Below are 19,446 nucleotides of genomic sequence, written 5' to 3' on the forward strand. Positions count from 1 at the left end.
AAGGGCATGACACACCAGTTATTGGCCAATCTCACGTGCCAGAGCCTCGCGTGTCCCTCTAGGAAGCCGGACTCGGACCGCGGGGCATGACGGAGTCTTGTTCGTTAACAGAATTAAGCTTGCAATGTGTGCATCTTTTTTGTTGCTGGATGGTTGAGGTTGCCCGTGTTGAGTCAAATAATGCCGCAGGCTCCACTCCTGGTGGTGCCCTTTTGGACATTCCTTTAAGGTTCAGCTTTGCAACCATACTGCCCACGTAAAACAAACACTTTGCCTTCATGAACAGGCTTGCCTTCATTTGGAGGGTCGTGACTCGTGGGAATAACGCCGCCCAATCAGTTAACCTGCTAGAGAGATCCTTCGTTGCTCCCAAGCATGACATCACACTCCCTAGGGAGAAGGTAATGCCACTGTGGCGACCGTACTCCTGGGGGCGACACAAGTGCACTGATGCCCAGCCACTGCTCGATGAATCTGCTGGTACATTGACCCAGACCACTACATTCCCCTCGCACTCTACACGGCCTGAATCTGACCCTGATGAAACTCAGGTTACCCTTCCCATATACTGTTCCATCTTACACGGTGACAAAGAGGAAGCTGCAGATGAAAGTGCAGGTTCGGCCCACCCGCCATCAGACACACCACCGTACTATCAGGGGCCCTGTGCCAGTGCTGTTGCCAACGAGTGGGCCCCCCCTGCTTGCTCAGGATCACAGCACTTGCAAGGTTGAAATACTGTGCAGTGAGATGGAAGATGGGGACGACGAGGAGTCCAGACTAGTACAGGGATTCCCTAGCGAGGAGACTTATTTCATTGTTTTCAATGTTGGGACAGCAATTTTTGGGGAGCACTATACTCTGGAGAATGATAGATGGGGCCCACCATACACTGGAACATTCCAAAGGTGGACATCAGACACTGGAGCTGCATTTACAGGGCCCATTATACACTAGAGCATTAGAAATGGGGCCCATTATGTATGGAGCATTATTTGGGCCCATAAGACAGTGGAGCTTCATCCATGGGGACCAACATATACTGTAGCATTATGTGGAGCTCATCATAAACTGTTTCAAACATGATATGGGACCAATGATTCTGTATGGAGAAGTAGATGGGCCTCGTCATGAGATGTAAAAAGTGAAGTATTTTTCTTTGTAGTATACCACTATTTCTCTGCCGTATCGGAGCAGCATGAGTTGTGGTAGAATTATAGACTCATAGAATCGTAGAGTTGGAAGGGACCTCCTGGGCCATCTGGTCCAACCCCCTGCTCAAAGCAGGATTCGCTAAATCATCCCAATCAGATGTCTGTTCAGCCTCTGTTTGAAGACTTCCATTGAAGGAGAACTCACCACTTCTCGTGGCAGCTTGTTCCACTCATTGATCACTCTAACTGTCAAAAAGTTTTTTCTAATATCTAATCTGTGTCTCCTCCCATTCAGTTTCATCCCATTGCTTCTAGTCTTTCCTTGTGCAAATGAGAATAAAGTTGATCCTTCTACAATATGACAGCCGTTTAGATATTTGTAGACAGCTATAAAGTCTCCTCTCAGTCTTCTCTTTTGCAAACTAAACAATCCCAAATCCTGCAACCTTTCCTCATAAGACAGGGTTTGCAGACCGGTCACCATTCTGGTTGATCTTTTCTGAACTTGCTCCAGTTTGTTGATGTCTTTTTTAAAATGTGGTGCCCAAAACTGGACACAATATTCCAGATGAGGTCTGACCAAAGAGGAGTAGAGGGAAATAATGACTTCACGTGATCTAGACTGTATGCTTCTGTTAATACATCCTAGAATTGCATTTGCCTTTTTTGCTGCTGCATCACACTGTTGACTCATATTCAGTCTGTGAACTATTAGTATACCCAAGTCTTTTTCACATGTGCTGTTGCTTAGGCCTATTCCTCCCATTCTGTATATGCTTTTTTCATTTTTATAGCCCAGATGTAGTACTTTGCATTTTTCCCTGTTAAAAACCATTCTGTTAGTTGCTGCCCACTTCTCCAGTTTATTTATATCTTTTTGAATCCTCTCTCTCTCTTCTCTAGTATTAGCTATCCCTCCTAGCTTTGTGTCATCAGCAAATTTAATCAGTTTACCCTCAATTCCTTCATCTAAATCGTTGATAAAGATGTTGAACAATACAGGGCCCACGACAGAGCCCTGTGGTACCCCACTTGAGACATTCTTCCAACTGGATGTGCAGCCATTTATGACCACTCTTTGGGTCCAATCACTAAGCCAGTTATGAATCCACCTAACAGTTGCCTTGTCCATTCCATACTTAGTCATTTTTTCAATAAGGATTGTATGAGATACTTTGTCAAATGCTTTGCTGAAGTCAAGATATACTATATTTACAGCATTTCCTTGATCCACCCAATCAGTGATTCCGTCATAGAAGGGAATTAAGTTAGTCTGACATGACTTATTAGTTACAAACCCATGCTGACTCTGTTTAATCACTTCATTCTTATCCAGGTACTGACATACATGTTATTTAATAATTTGTTCAAAGATCTTTCCTGGTATAGAAGTCAGACTCACCGGCCTATAGTTGCCTGGGTCCACCTTCTTCCCCTTTTTGAAGATAGGAACAACATTTGCTCTTCTCCAGTCTTCTGGGACTTCTCCTGTTCTCCAAGAATTTTCAAAGATTATGGAGAGGGGTTCTAAAATTTCTTCTGCTATCTCCTTCAGTACTCTGGGGTGTAATTCATCTGGACCTGGAGACTTGAATTCATTTAGGTTAGCTAAGTGTTTCCTCACTATCTTTCTGTTTATAGATATCCTGGATTCTTCTATTCCCTTAATAGGAGAGTGAAGAGCAGTTGATGTTACATTTCCTTTCTGAGAGAAAACAGATGAAAAATAGGAATTTAAAAGTTCGGCCTTCTCAGCATCCTGTCTTACCATTTCATCATTTTCATCCTGTAAAAATCCTATAGCATCTTTGACTTTTTTCTTTTACTTTTGACATATCCCCAAAATCCTTTATTATTGCTTTTGACATCTCTTGCAAGCCTCAATTCATTGTCAGCTTTAGATAATCTGATTTGTGCCCTGCAGGTTCTGCAGACAGCATTATATTCTTCTTTAGATATGCCTCCCTCTTTCCATTTTATAAACATTTCTTTCTTCCTTTTTAGCATGTGCTTAAGTTCTGTGTTCATCCATCCTGGCTTCCTTAAATGCTTCCTATTCTTCCCTCTTTTCGGAATTGTTAACATTTGTGCTTTGAGAATTTCATTTTTCAAGATTTCCCATCCTTCCTGGACATTTTTGTCTTTAAGGATATCCAGCCATTGGATCCCTCCAATTCTCTTTCTGAATCCCTTAAAATCTGCCTTTCTGAAATCTAACCTTGACGTCTGAGACTTCACAGGTCTTCCTCCTCTAGTTATCCAAAATTCCAAAATAGCATGGTCGCTACCTCCTAGGGTCCCAGCCACTTTTACCTCCTCAGCCATTTCCTCCCTGTTTGTAAGGATAAGATCCAAGGTATGTGTTAAAGGGGCGCTCTTTCGCCCAGGGCACATGAAAACCTGGAGCCAGCCCTACCCCCCCACAACTTTAGCCAAATAACCCCCATTTTTCAGTGCGTAACTAGTATTATGAAGTAAATAAAGGGTGACAAGCTTCAGTAATAAGAATTTATGCTTTTGGCATTCAAATGGGCACTGTAAGTGTGTTTCCTGTCCTCCTCTCACTGCCGACTTTTCTTCCCCATTGACTTACATTGGGTTTCATGTTTCAGTCGGACCCCCGACTTTTCCCTATAGTCGGCCGATTTCGTTCGACCCGACTTTTGTGAAAGTCGGGTTTCGCGAAACCCAACTCGACCCGAAAAAAGGCAAAGTCGCTCATCTCTACTCTGCAGAATCCTGACCCTGGTTCAATGCCAATAGGGTTTTTTCAGCTTGATCAATAGCATTAGGTTCATCATACAACAACCCCAAGGCTTGAAAAAATGTGTCCACATTAGTCAGAATAGGATTTTCAGGTGTCAGAGAAAAAGCCCAATCCTGGGGATCGCCGCACAGCGAGGAGATGACAATTTTAACCTGCTGCACAGAGCTCCCCGATTAGTTAGGCTTCAAGGCAAGAAATAATTTACAATTATTCTTAAAATTCAAAAATTTAGACCGATCCCCAGTAAACACATCAGGAGTAGGGATTTTTGGTCCAACAGCATGTGACTGAGTGAGATAGGTGGAAATTCCCCACACTTCAGCAGCGAGCTGCTCCACACGATCAGACTATTGCTTAATCTCCATTAGAGAAAAAATCCTCCTACGGCCCCAGAGAAAAAGAGGAAAAAATACACATGGCCAATCCCTGATTGTAGGCTGGCTATCTCATTTGGTATTATTGCACCTGTGCAGTTGCCATTTTACTTGGGTCCGCTGCACCCTGGTGAGTGCAGATGTATTTAGGCCTGTCTGGTTTTCTGTTGATTTTTTTGGAGGATTTTTTCCTCTTTTTGAGGTTTTCATGTTATAGTAGGACTGGCAAGTGTAAGGAACTTTGACGCAGTTTGCCAGCTTCCGTATTATGGCCATAATATCAACCAATACCTTATATATATTGATATGTTTTTGTGCACTGCATATTTTTTCAGGGTGCAGTTGGACCCAAATGGTTCTGCTTACTGTGGCCTCTTTTCACACGGGATACATTCTAGTTGGCACTGGGCAGCCCCCCTATATGGTGTTACTAAGAGGCTGTGAACCAGAAGCTCTGCATTCCCTGTGTGAAAACTGCCACATGTGGATTATTTTTTTGCACTGGTGTACCACATGATCAATCCCTGATTGTAGGCTGGCTATTTCTTTTTTTATTATTGCACCTGTGCAGTTGCCATTTTACTTGGGTCCGCTGCACCCTGGTGAGTGCAGATGTATTTAGGCCTGTCTGGTTTTCTCTTGATTTTTTTGGAGGATTTTTTCTTTTTGAAGTTTTCATCCCACATACAGCCTGAGTCAGCTCCTGCAGGCGGTCCCGGAATTCCAGCACATACGGCACAATAGGTATCCCTTCTCTGGTTCCCTCCCCTTACCAGTGTTCTCGCACTAAGTCTAGGGGTCCCCTTACCCGCCTCCCGTGTAACAGTTCGAACGGGGAGAACTCCGTGGATTCTTGGGGCACCTCCCGATAGGCAAACAGGAGGTGTGGCAAGAATTTCTCCCAGTCCCTGTAGGTCCTGGTAAAAGTCCCAATGAGTTGTTTTAATGTTCCGTTAAAACGTTCACACAACCCATTGGTTTGCGGGTGGTACGGGGCGCTTCTAATGGACTTTACGCTGCACAGCTTCCACAGTTGGTTGGTCACCTCTGCTGTAAACTGGGTACCCTGGTCCGAGATAACCTCCCGGGGAAATCCAACCCATGAGAAAACCTGGAGCAGGGCAGCCGGCACTGTCTCTGCCAGTATGTTAGGTAATGCAACCGCCTCTGGATACCGTGTGGCATAATCTACCACTGTCAATATATACTTTTTCCCTGACGGACTGGGTTTGGCTAACGGCCCTATCAGATCGACTGCTACTCGGCTAAATGGCTCCTCCACAATGGGGAGGGGGTGTAATTTGGCCTTGCAGTGATCTCCCCTCTTGCCAATGCGCTGGCAACTGTCAGGTCTGGCAGTACTGTCGAATATCATAGGTTACCCTCGGCCAAAAGAAGTTTTGTGTCAGATGATGCCTGGTGTGACTGACACCCTTGGCCGGGCACCTCGGCATGTCATGAGAGATTCGCAGTAGCTCCTGCCTATACTTCTTGGGAACTACCAGCTGTCGTTTTATAGTGAGGCTCATCCCTGTGTGGCGCTGCTCTGTAACCCGGTAGAGGAGTCCCTGATGCCATACAAACTGTTCCCCTTCCAGTACTCCTCTCCCCTCCTGTGCCTTCCCACAATACCCCTGTAATGAGGGATCCTCAAGTACCTCCATTTTAAACTCAGCTGGGGTGGCCCAAGAAATGTGTCTGGCTATGGGAATACGTGTAGGGCTGGGGTGTCTTACCTGGGCCTTCTCTGAGTGTGATTCCGCCTCCGCAGCTCGAGCTTGTCTCTGGGTGGTCACAGGATAGGTCTCAGCCAGAGGGGCGACCGAGAATGCAGACAAGATGGGACACAAGTCATTTCCCAGCAAGACGTCTGCAAGCAGATCCTCCATCAGGCCGACCTCAACAAGGCCATCCCCGACTCCCCAGTTCAGGTGAATCCTGGCAGTGGGCAGTTGATGTATGGCTCACCCTGCTACACAGACGGCCACTGTCCGGTCCGTCTTCTCTTGGTCCCGGATGAGATGAGGCTTCACAACGGTCAACGTTGCTCCGGAATCTCTTAGTCCCTGCATACTTTTCCCATTAACCCACACCGCCTGTTGATGCTGTTCTCGATTATCTGCCTGGGCTGCCTGCAAGGGGTCTACTTCATTCAGCACTTCCTCCATCTCTTTCATCCCCAGATTAGTCATAGCCCTCAATGCCAGATCAGCTTCGCCCTGGTAGTAGTGTACAGCGGCCCAGTTGACAGTAGCCATTCCCGCCTTTGGCCACTGCATACGCTGAGTCCGGTTGGGACATTGTCTTTACAGGTGGACCAGCTGATGGCAGGTGTGGCATCACATCCCAGGGGGACTCTGGTAAGCCGGGGTTTTAGCTCGTCCCCCGACAATCTTTTGTGGTTTAGGAGCCTCCAGACCCATGGGAGGGCCCCTAGTGACAGTCTTTGATCCTGACAACTGAGACCTCCTGGCATCATGCTGTTCATCGGCCAGAGGAGCGGCCTCCTCAAGAGTCATTGGCCGTCTGTCCCGAAGCCATTCTTGTGTCTCGGGGTTTACTCCAGTAAAGAATTGCTCTAACAAGAAGAGCTGGAGGACGTCCTCCTTAGGGGTTGCTTGGCTCCCTTGTACCCACTGTAGCAGTGACCACCCTAGTTTACAGGCCCATTTAGCATGGGTATCTGTTACCTGTTTTATAAGTCCGTGGAACTTTTGGCGGCATGCCTCAGGTGTCAGCGCATACCGGGCCAAGATCACTTCCTTGACCCGCTCATAGTCCATACAGTTCTCATCAGGTACCGTGCGATAGGCGTCCGCTGCCCGACCTGTCAGCTTGCTGGCCAGAACCTGAACCCAATCCTCCGGCTTCACTTGATGAAGGGCACACTGCCGCTCAAAGTCCTGCAGAAAGCCATCAATGTCTTCCTCCCCCAACTGTCGAAAGGCATTATACTGGATTTTTTTGTGGCTTACTGCTGACGGTACCTGGGCGGAGGCCAGAGCTCCCCCTGCTCACTGACTCTTCTCTCTCCGCTCTGCCATCTCCATCTTGGCTAGCTCCATCTTGGCTAGCTCTACTTTGGTCTGCTCTGCCGTCTCCATCTTGGCTAGCTCTATCCTGGTCCGCTCTGCCATCTTTTCCTTCAGATCAGTACGCACATCAGCCATCACCTCTCGTATGATCTCTACTGCAGGGTTCGGGCCATAGAACGCCAGTCTGCTCTTTACCTCCCTCTGGAATTCAGTCTCTTCCACGTTCACATTGGGGGGCGCTGCACTGTCGTGTTCCATGATGGCTGCTATCAAATCCGCTTTTGTTTTGTTGCTGGCGATTAATCCTCGAGCTTCCACCAGGTCTTTTAATGTATTCCTCTTTAACTTCTGGTAGTTGTTTTCCATTCAGTCCTTTACTCTTATAGACGGGGTATCATATCCCGCCGCTGCCATCAGTGTAACGAGGGTCTTCTGTGCTGTAATGCCTCTTACATTACCACTCCATTTCTCAGGAGGTTCACTCTGCTTTTCCCCACTTCTGAATGAAGGACGCTGGTTCGAAAGGCTTTGTAACATGGGAACATATAAAAGATCACTGCTACTCCATATATTTCCAGTGTGACAACATTTTACTCATCGGTCTCAGAATATATATACATACAGAGGGCAGGACAATCAATGTGTGTCATGCCAGTAAGTAACAGGCTCCAATTAAGATGCAACACGTACATTACAATAGCCGTGGGATTTACAAAGCTGGGAGGAGGTTAGAAGTGAGACATCTTGTTTACCTCTGCCCAGGGGGTCGCAGCCGGTCGGTTGCTGCATTAAGGGCATACATCTCCTATTTGGTGTGCTGGGGGGTTCTGTAACATATATAGAACAAACACAGTATCCAAGTTAAAAACAATTAAAATTGCAAGAAAAGCAAACAAGTGATGTCATGAAATAATGATGTAATGACTCTCCCACACAGAAAAGCCTGTATAAGAATGATAATGTGAATACAGGACAACCTGCAAGAGTTAGTAATAAATATAGTTACCATACAATGGCATCCATGTTAATAGTAAAAAGGGCCTGCACCTGACACCTAAGTAGCTATTGACAGCACCATGCAGAGAATGCTATGCATATGTAGAGACACAAAAGACCTGGTAGACAAAAAATGAGTTAATAAGTAGAGTTGAGCGAAACGGGTCGGCCAAATTCAGAATCCACCGACTTTTGCTAAAGTCGGGTTTCGCCGATCGAAACCTGACCATAGCGTGAGGTCGCCAACTTGAGCGCCAAAGTCGCGTTTCTCACAATCCTTCCAGCGCCTATTCTCAGCCAGTCATGAAGGACGCATACTGTGGGCAACACGATTACATCGGCAGCGGCCCCCACCATGTTACAGAACGGCATTCAAGTGATTGGCTGGCTTTGTGTGGGGTCACAGTGCCAATAAAAAGCCATGACCGCCATCTAACTTCTGCTGATCTTAGGGATAGGTTGCTGCTGATTGTTCTCAATAGGAAGAGTGTTTAGGCAGGGAAAAAGTATAAAAAATTGCTTGTGCTGATAGCGAATGTCACTGCAAAACACAATTGTATAGTGTGCAGTGACCGGGGAGGATATATTTGGGTGCAGCAGCTCTGTTGGTGATTAGGCTGCCTTATAAGGCTCCCTGATAGCTGCATTGCTGTTTGCATACTGCTGTGCAGACTGGACTGCTTTTTTAAAATCAAAAATCCTTTTATTCCTTTTTTTCTGTACAGTAGACACTGAGGGTAAATTTATTCACAAACCGTCTAGAGGTGAACGCTCCTCACACACTACCGTGTACCGGCTGGTATCACGGACAAATATAATCATAGAATCGTAGAGTTGGAAGGGACCTCCTGGGCCATCTGGTCCAACCCCCTGCTCAAAGCAGGATTCGCTAAATCATCCCAGTCAGATGTCTGTCCAGCCTCTGTTTGAAGACTTCCATTGAAGGAGAACTCACCACTTCTCGTTGTCGAGTTAGTCCATCGGCGTTACCGTTTTGTTTGCCGGGTCTGTAGTGGATGGTGAAGTCCAGAGGTTGTAGGGCTAAACTCCACCGCAGCAATCTGCCGTTGTCTCCAGAGACCCGATTAAGGCAGACTAGGGGATTATGGTCCATTAGTAGGGAAAACTGTTGTCCATACAAATATGGTTGCAACTTTTTGAGTGCCCATACTACCGCCAGGCACTCCTTCTCGATGGCCGCATAGCTTACTTCACGGGGCAGTAGTTTCCGACTCAGGTAAGCTACTGGGTGTTCTTGGCCGTCCGGCCTGACTTGGCTCAGTACTGCCCCCAATCCAAACATAGAAGCGTCTGTGTGAACAAGGAAACGTTTAGTTGGATCGGGTCCGGCCAGTACAGGGGTATTGGTGAGGGCGTTCTTTAGTTGGCGGAAAGCTTCCTCACACTCTGGGGTCCAGGTTACCTGGCGGGGTTGGTTCTTACGGGTCTGATCAGTGAGGGGCTTGGCTACGCTGCTGTAATTGGGAACGAATTTCCTGTAATAACCTGCTGTCCCTAGAAACGCCATGACCTGGGTTTTAGTGCGTGGGGTGGGCCATTTGGTTATGGCCTCAATCTTGGCTGGTTCTGGTCGCTGTTTCCCACTTCCCATGCAATGCCCTAAATACTAAACCTCTGCTTTGCCCACGTGACACTTGTTTGGGTTCAGGGTGATTCCGGCCTGGTGGATCCTGTCCAATACTGTCTCTAGGTGATTTAGATGCTCTTCCCATGTCGCACTGTAGATCATCCCAGACAGATGTCTGTCCAGCCTCTGCTTGAAGACTTCCATTGAAGGAGGACTCACCACTTCTCGTGGCAGCCTGTTCCACTCATTGATCACTCTGTCAAAAAGTTTTTTCTAATATCTAATCTGTGTCTCCTCCCATTCAGTTTCATCCCATTGCTTCTAGTCTTTCCTTGTGCAAATGAGAATAAAGATGATCCTTCTACAATGTGACAGCCCTTGAGATATTTGTAGACAGCTATTAAGTCTCCTCTCAGTCTTCTTTTTTGCAAACTATTGCAAAAAAGGGGGGGGAGACAAAAAAGCGCAATAGGGTCTTATCCACGTTACAAAAGACAGTATATCATGAAATATGGTCACCTGGTTAGGATGAGATAAGAGCGTGTAGGTAGCGGCTGCTGCAGATCCACAGGTCTTCAGCGACCAAAGAAATGATGAATCCAAAGGGAGTTTGTAGCTATATTCCGCGCTGCCGCTTTAGACAAATTCCAGGAGAATGCTGTATGATTGCAGTGGTTTTATTCTACGCGTTTCAGGGGTCTCATGCCCCCTTCATCAGGAAATACCACAAATACATACAGGTATCACAGACATAAATAGGTTTGAAAGGATGCTGGATTTCAAAAAAATGAGCGCCAACAAGTCAGATGGTGCAGTGTCAAAGTTCAATGACACCACATGATTAACAGTTCACCTAAGATATATTACAAAAGAATACGTATTTTAAAAGATTTTTTTGATTAAATTTTCATTTACAAAACAGATAATAAAGTCAAATTTACGATTTTAACAAAAAAAAAAAAAAAGGGGGAAAGGGGAGTTAATTCCTGTTTAGAGGTGGATACCTTACAAGTGGACTATCGTATGGAAACAGCATACCGCTTTTTTTCATTGAAAGCAATGCAATCTTTATACAAAAAGGGGAAAAAAGTAAAAACATAATTTTAATTCTTTACCAATAAAAAATATATAATTTTAGTTAAATTCTAAAAAAATTAAATATAAAGTTATTTTTTAGTATAGAGGAAATGGGTTTAAAAAATAATAAAGGAAGCTAAAAGCAGCAACACACGAGAAGCTGCACAGCAGTCAGCGCTGCTCAGAATGAGAACGCAGAAAAAAGAGACAGCATGGATTCATTACTTCACTGATACAAAGATCATGGGCAAATTTTAGATTTAACATGAAGCACATAAAAAAGGGGGTTAATATCAGATGCAGCAACACACAGGACGCTGTGCAGGAGCCCACTACTGCTCAAAGTAAAAACGCAGGATAAAGCGGCAGAGTGAACAGGTGGCTTCATTAATAGATCGCAGGCAGCTTTTGTGTTCACCCTGTGACACATAAGTCTTTTCACTGTGAGGGAGTGGCAGTAACATTCTTGTACTGTTCACTAATCTCTATGGCTAGGCAATATATGCATGGGAGCTGAGTTAAAAGAGAAATGAGATACTATTATCAGCCGGGGTCATTCTTTCATGTCAGACTAGTAGAATTAGTAGCGCTTACCCGGGCTTAATTAAAGAAGAAAAAAAAAAAAACTCTTCAAAAAATTCTTCAAAAAATGCAACTAACAGAGATAATGTTTAAGACAGAGGTATGAAAGTGATTGCTCCCAAGGGCAAAAGGAGCTAAACCTGATAGGAGGCTATACAGGATTTTCATATATATAACACTCTTTTAGAGCTAACGCACAAGCAATATTTAAGCAAATACATAAATATTTTTTTTCATTAGACCAAGGAGGCACAGTATTGTAAAATTAATTATAAATATAAAATTGCAATTACATTAAGTGCAAAAAAATATATAAAAAATATATAAAAACCACAAGGCGGGGACTGCATAACTAGGTTAACATTATCAACAAGGGAAACTGACACAAATAGTGCATATAAAATTTTAAATTTAAATAGAACAAAGAGAAATTATCACAAAGAACTCAGAAGCCATCTGTACACATGAGGGTTTTTTTTTTTTGAATATGGGTGTGAACAAATTCCACTGTCTAGGTAAAAACCTCAGTTATTTCATTTAAACCCTGTGGTTTCAGACTCCCTAATTTGTAGATCCAATAGGCTTCCTTTCTATTTAATTTCGTAGATCTGTTCGGTGCACTTTTAGGTATATGATCGATAGGGCTAATTTTTAATAATTTCGAATTCTTATCATGTACCAAAGCGTAATGTCTGGACAGCCCATGAGTAAGCAGGCCTTTTTAATATTATGCCGATGGGAGTTCAATCTGAGGTGTAGGGGTTGTGTGGTCCTCCCCACATATTGCTTACCACAGGGACATTCAATGACATAAATGACAAAGTCAGAGTTACAATTTAGAACAAAAGGGATCATAAATTTCTCTTTAGTAGAAAATGAAATTATATAATCAGCTTTATGATTTATATTAGACCAGCATAAGCAGTTCCTCGTGCCACATTTAAAGATTCCTTTAGTTGAATTCAGGGTGTAACCGCTAATGGGGCTAGCATGAGCTCTCAGGCGGCTAGGGGCTATTAGATCCTTGATTGTGGGGGCTCTACGGAATGTAATCCCGGGATTCCTAGGAAGGATATTGTTCAGAATGGGATCGTTCAGTAATATATGCCAATTCTTATTTTTTGGGCAAAAAATCTTTTCTTTAAAATATTGGACTGATCTTTAAAGTCAGTATCCAATGAGCAGTTTTTTCTAATCCGGTGAAAATGATGAAAACAATTCACACCTACATCATTTTTCAATAATATTCCACATGATGTAGGTGTGAATTGTTTTCATCATTTTTTAAAATCTGACATTAGACTTTCTTTGGCTCAAAAGGATTTTATTTTAAAAGGTATTGATTTTATATTGAAAAATAATTTTTTTACCTTTGAAAAAATATTTTATCAACAAGTTAAGGGGACCGCAATGGGCTCGAAGGTAGCACCTACATTCGCTAACCTTTTCATGGGGATTTTTGAAAATTCCTTTATTTTGAATGAAAATTGGAGCAAAAATATTATTTTTTATAAAAGATTCATTGATGATTTATTTTTTATCTGGGACAACTCCACTAACAATGTTGAAACTTTTATTCAGACAATAAATTGTAATGACTGGGATCTTTCTTTTACAGCAGCTTACAGCAGTCTTTTAATTAATTTTTTAGATATTAACCTTTTTATTAAAGAAGACAGAATATGTAGCAAAACGTTTTTTAAAAAAGTAGACACCAATGGCTACATTCATTTTAATAGTGGGCACTACAACAAATGGTTGAATAACATTCCTAACAATCAATTTCACCGGATTACAAAAAACTGCTCATTGGATACTGACTTTAAAGATCAGTCCAATATTTTAAAGAAAAGATTTTTTGCCCAAAAATACCCTTCACACTTAATTAAGAATGCCTATAAAAACTCTCTCAAAGTAAATCAGAGAGCATTGCTGGAGCCTAAAGAGCAAGTAATTACTGATAAGAACTTTTCAATGAATTTTATAACGCAATTCTCCATTGAACATAATGAAATCCGTAGAATTTTTCATAAGAATTGGCATATATTACTGAACGATCCCATTCTGAACAATATCCTTCCTAGGAATCCCGGGATTACATTCCGTAGAGCCCCCACAATCAAGGATCTAATAGCCCCTAGCCGCCTGAGAGCTCATGCTAGCCCCATTAGCGGTTACACCCTGAATTCAACTAAAGGAATCTTTAAATGTGGCACGAGGAACTGCTTATGCTGGTCTAATATAAATCATAAAGCTGATTATATAATTTCATTTTCTACTAAAGAGAAATTTATGATCCTTTTTGTTCTAAATTGTAACTCTGACTTTGTCATTTATGTCATTGAATGTCCCTGTGGTAAGCAATATGTAGGGAGGACCACACAACCCCTACACCTCAGATTGAACTCCCATCGGCATATTATTAAAAAAGGCCTGCTTACTCATGTGCTGTCCAGACATTACGCTTTGGTACATGATAAGAATTCGAAATTATTAAAAATTAGCCCTATCGATCATATACCTAAAAGTGCACCGAACAGATCAACGAAATTAAATAGAAAGGAAGCCTATTGGATCTACAAATTAGGGAGTCTGAAACCACAGGGTTTAAATGAAATAACTGAGGTTTTTACCTAGACAGTGGAATTTGTTCACACCCATATTAAAAAAAAACCCTCATGTGGACAGATGGCTTCTGAGTTCTTTGTGATAATTTCTCTTTGTTCTATTTAAATTTAAAATTTTATATGCACTATTTGTGTCAGTTTCCCTTGTTGATAATGTTAACCTAGTTATGCAGTCCCCGCCTTGTGGTTTTTATATATTTTTTATATATTTTTTTGCACTTAATGTAATTGCAATTTTATATTTATATTTATAATTAATTTTACAATACTGTGCCTCCTTGGTCTAATGAAAAAAAATATTTATGTATTTGCTTAAATATTGCTTGTGCGTTAGCTCTAAAAGAGTGTTATATATATGAAAATCCTGTATAGCCTCCTATCAGGTTTAGCTCCTTTTGCCCTTGGGAGCAATCACTTTCATACCTCTGTCTTAAACATTATCTCTGTTAGTTGCATTTTTTGAAGAATTTTTTGAAGAGTTTTTTTTTTTTTCTTCTTTAATTAAGCCCGGGTAAGCGCTACTAATTCTACTAGTCTGACATGAAAGAATGACCCCGGCTGATAATAGTATCTCATTTCTCCTTTAACTCAGCTCCCATGCATATATTGCCTAGCCATAGAGATTAGTGAGCAGTACAAGAATGTTACTGCCACTCCCTCACAGTGAAAAGACTTATGTGTCACAGGGTGAACACAAAAGCTGCCTGCGATCTATTAATGAAGCCACCCATTCACTCTGCCGCTTTATCCTGCGTTTTTACTTTGAGCAGTAGTTGGCTCCTGCACAGCATCCTGTGTGTTGCTGCATCTGACATTAACCCCCTTTTTTTATGTGCTTCATGTTAAATCTAAAATTTGCCCATGATCTTTGTATCAGTGAAGTAATGAATCCATGCTGTCTGCGTTCTCATTCTGAGCAGCGCTGGCTGCTGTGCAGCTTCTCGTGTGTTGCTGCTTTTAGCTTCCTTTATTATTTTTTAAACCCATTTCCTCTATACTAAAATATAACTTTATATTTAATTTTTTAGAATTTAACTAAAATTATATATTTTTTATTGGTAAAGAATTAAAATTATGTTTTTACTTTTTTCCACTTTTTGTATAAAGATTGTAATGCTTTCAATGAAAAAAGCGGTTTGCTGTTTCCATACGATAGTCCACTTGTAAGGTATCCACCTCTAAACAGGAATTAACTCCCCTTTCCCCCTTTTTTTTTTTTTTGTTAAAATCGTAAATTTGACTTTATTATCTGTTTTGTAAATGAAAATTTAATCAAAAAAATCTTTTAAAATACGTATTCTTTTGTAATATATCTTAGGTGAACTGTTAATCATGTGGTGTCATTGAACTTTGACACTGCACCATCTGACTTGTTGGCGCTCATTTTTTTGAAATCCAGCATCCTTTCAAACCTATTTATGTCTGTGATACCTGTATGTATTTGTGGTATTTCCTGATGAAGGGGGCATGAGACCCCTGAAACGCGTAGAATAAAACCACTGCAATCATACAGCATTCTCCTGGAATTTGTCTAAAGCGGCAGCGCGGAATATAGCTACAAACTCCCTTTGGATTCATCATTTCTTTGGTCGCTGAAGACCTGTGGATCTGCAGCAGCCGCTACCTACACGCTCTTATCTCATCCTAACCAGGTGACCATATTTCATGATATACTGTCTTTTGTAACGTGGATAAGACCCTATTGCGCTTTTTTGTCAACCCCCCCCCCTTTTTTGCAATAGTTTGCAAAAAAGAAGACTGAGAGGAGACTTAATAGCTGTCTACAAATATCTCAAGGGCTGTCACATTGTAGAAGGATCATCTTTATTCTCATTTGCACAAGGAAAGACTAGAAGCAATGGGATGAACCTGAATGGGAGGAGACACAGATTAGATATTAGAAAAAACTTTTTGACAGAGTGATCAATGAGTGGAACAGGCTGCCACGAGAAGTGGTGAGTTCTCCTTCAATGGAAGTCTTCAAGCAGAGGCTGGACAGACATCTGTCTGGGATGATCTACAGTGCGACATGGGAAGAGCATCTAAATCACCTAGAGACAGTATTGGACAGGATCCACCAGGCCGGAATCACCCTGAACCCAAACAAGTGTCACGTGGGCAAAGCAGAGGTTTAGTATTTAGGGCATTGGATGGGAAGTGGGAAACAGCGACCAGAACCAGCCAAGATTGAGGCCATAACCAAATGGCCCACCCCACGCACTAAAACCCAGGTCATGGCGTTTCTAGGGACAGCAGGTTATTACAGGAAATTCGTTCCCAATTACAGCAGCGTAGCCAAGCCCCTCACTGATCAGACCCGTAAGAACCAACCCTGCCAGGTAACCTGGACCCCAGAGTGTGAGGAAGCTTTCCGCCAACTAAAGAACGCCCTCACCAATACCCCTGTACTGGCCGGACCCGATCCAACTAAACGTTTCCTTGTTCACACAGACGCTTCTATGTTTGGATTGGGGGCAGTACTGAGCCAAGTCGGGCCGGACGGCCAAGAACACCCAGTAGCTTACCTGAGTCGGAAACTACTGCCCCGTGAAGTAAGCTATGCGGCCATCGAGAAGGAGTGCCTGGCGGTAGTATGGGCACTCAAAAAGTTGCAACCGTATTTGTATGGACAACAGTTTTCCCTACTAATGGACCATAATCCCCTAGTCTGCCTTAATCGGGTCTCTGGAGACAACGGCAGATTGCTGCGGTGGAGTTTAGCCCTACAACCTCTGGACTTCACCATCCACTACAGACCCGGCAAACAAAACGGTAACGCCGATGGACTAACTCGACAACGAGAAGTGGTGAGTTCTCCTTCAATGGAAGTCTTCAAACAGAGGCTGGACAGACATCTGACTGGGATGATTTAGCGAATCCTGCTTTGAGCAGGGGGTTGGACCAGATGGCCCAGGAGGTCCCTTCCAACTCTACGATTCTATGATTATATTTGTCCGTGATACCAGCCGGTACACGGTAGTGTGTGAGGAGCGTTCACCTCTAGACGGTTTGTGAATAAATTTACGCTCAGTGTCTACTGTGCAGAAAAAAAGGAATAAAAGGATTTTTGATTTTAAAAAAGCAGTCTGCACAGCAGTATGCAAACAGCAATGCAGCTATCAGGGAGCCTTATAAGGCAGCCTAATCACCAACAGAGCTGCTGCACCCAAATATATCCTCCCCGGTCACTGCACACTATACAATTGTGTTTTGCAGTGACATTCGCTATCAGCACAAGCAATTTTTTATACTTTTTCCCTGCCTAAACACTCTTCCTATTGAGAACAATCAGCAGCAACCTATCCCTAAGATCAGCAGAAGTTAGATGGCGGTCATGGCTTTTTATTGGCACTGTGACCCCACACAAAGCCAGCCAATCACTTGAATGCCGTTCTGTAACATGGTGGGGGCCGCTGCCGACATAATCGCGTTGCCCACAGTATGCATCCTTCATGACTGGCTGAGAATAGGCACTGGAAGGATTGTGAGAAACGCGACTTTGGCGCTCAAGTTGGCGACCTCACGCTATGGTCAGGTTTCGATCGGCGAAACCCGACTTTAGCAAAAGTCGGCGGATTCTGAATTTGGCCGACCCGTTTCGCTCAACTCTACTTATTAACTCATTTTTTGTCTACCAGGTCTTTTGTGTCTCTACATATGCATAGCATTCTCTGCATGGTGCTGTCAATAGCTACTTAGGTGTCAGGTGCAGGCCCTTTTTACTATTAACATGGATGCCATTGTATGGTAACTATATTTATTACTAACTCTTGCAGGTTGTCCTGTATTCACATTATCATTCTTATACAGGCTTTTCTGTGTGGGAGAGTCATTACATCATTATTTCATGATATCACTTGTTTGCTTTTCTTGCAATTTTAATTGTTTTTAACTTGGATACTGTGTTTGTTCTATATATGTTACAGAACCCCCCAGCACACCAAATAGGAGATGTATGCCCTTAATGCAGCAACCGACCGGCTGCGACCCCCTGGGCAGAGGTAAACAAGATGTCTCACTTCTAACCTCCTCCCAGCTTTGTAAATCCCACGGCTATTGTAATGTACGTGTGGCGTCTTAATTGGAGCCTGTTACTTACTGGCATGACACACATTGATTGTCCTGCCCTCTGTATGTATATATATTCTGAGACCGATGAGTAAAATGTTGTCACACTGGAAATACATGGAGTAGCAGTGATCTTTTATATGTTCCCATGTTACAAAGCCTTTCGAACCAGCGTCCTTCATTCAGAAGTGGGGAAAAGCAGAGTGAACCTCCTGAGAAACGGAGTGGTAATGTAAGAGGCATTACAGCACAGAAGACCCTCGTTACACTGATGGCAGCGGCGGGATATGATACCCCGTCTATAAGAGTAAAGGACTGAATGGAAAACAACTACCAGAAGTTAAAGAGGAATACATTAAAAGACCTGGTGGAAGCTCGAGGATTAATCGCCAGCAACAAAACAAAAGTGGATTTGATAGCAGCCATCATGGAACACGACAAATGAAATGAAAAATGAAAAATGAAATTCTCAAAGCACAAATGTTAACAATTCCGAAAAGAGGGAAGAATAGGAAGCATTTAAGGAAGCCAGGATGGATGAACACAGAACTTAAGCACATGCTAAAAAGGAAGAAAGAAATGTTTATAAAATGGAAAGAGGGAGGCATATCTAAAGAAGAATATAATGCTGTCTGCAGAACCTGCAGGGCACAAATCAGATTATCTAAAGCTGACAATGAATTGAGGCTTGCAAGAGATGTCAAAAGCAATAATAAAGGATTTTGGGGATATGTCAAAAGTAAAAGAAAAGTCAAAGATGCTATAGGATTTTTACAGGATGAAAATGATGAAATGGTAAGACAGGATGCTGAGAAGGCCGAACTTTTAAATTCCTATTTTGCATCTGTTTTCTCTCAGAAAGGAAATGTAACATCAACTGCTCTTCACTCTCCTATTAAGGGAATAGAAGAATCCAGGATATCTATAAACAGAAAGATAGTGAGGAAACACTTAGCTAACCTAAATTAATTCAAGTCTCCAGGTCCAGATGAATTACACCCCAGAGTACTGAAGGAGATAGCAGAAGAAATTTTAGAACCCCTCTCCATAATCTTTGAAAATTCTTGGAGAACAGGAGAAGTCCCAGAAGACTGGAGAAGAGCAAATGTTGTTCCTATCTTCAAAAAGAGGAAGAAGGTGGACCCAGGCAACTATAGGCCGGTGAGTCTGACTTCTAT

General features: G+C 42.8%; 1 protein-coding gene across 1 annotated transcript in view; it reads left to right on the forward strand.

Moving 5' to 3' along the window:
- The window catches only part of LOC141063248 (gastrula zinc finger protein XlCGF66.1-like), an 815,244-nt gene that overhangs the window by 58,403 nt on the left and 737,395 nt on the right, over positions 1 to 19,446 (forward strand). The window lies entirely within an intron of this gene.

This window comes from Dendrobates tinctorius, unplaced genomic scaffold (assembly GCF_039654945.1).
Source record: "Dendrobates tinctorius isolate UK_male_01 unplaced genomic scaffold, ASM3965494v1 ptg000249l, whole genome shotgun sequence".
NCBI classification, from domain to species: Eukaryota; Metazoa; Chordata; class Amphibia; order Anura; family Dendrobatidae; genus Dendrobates; species Dendrobates tinctorius.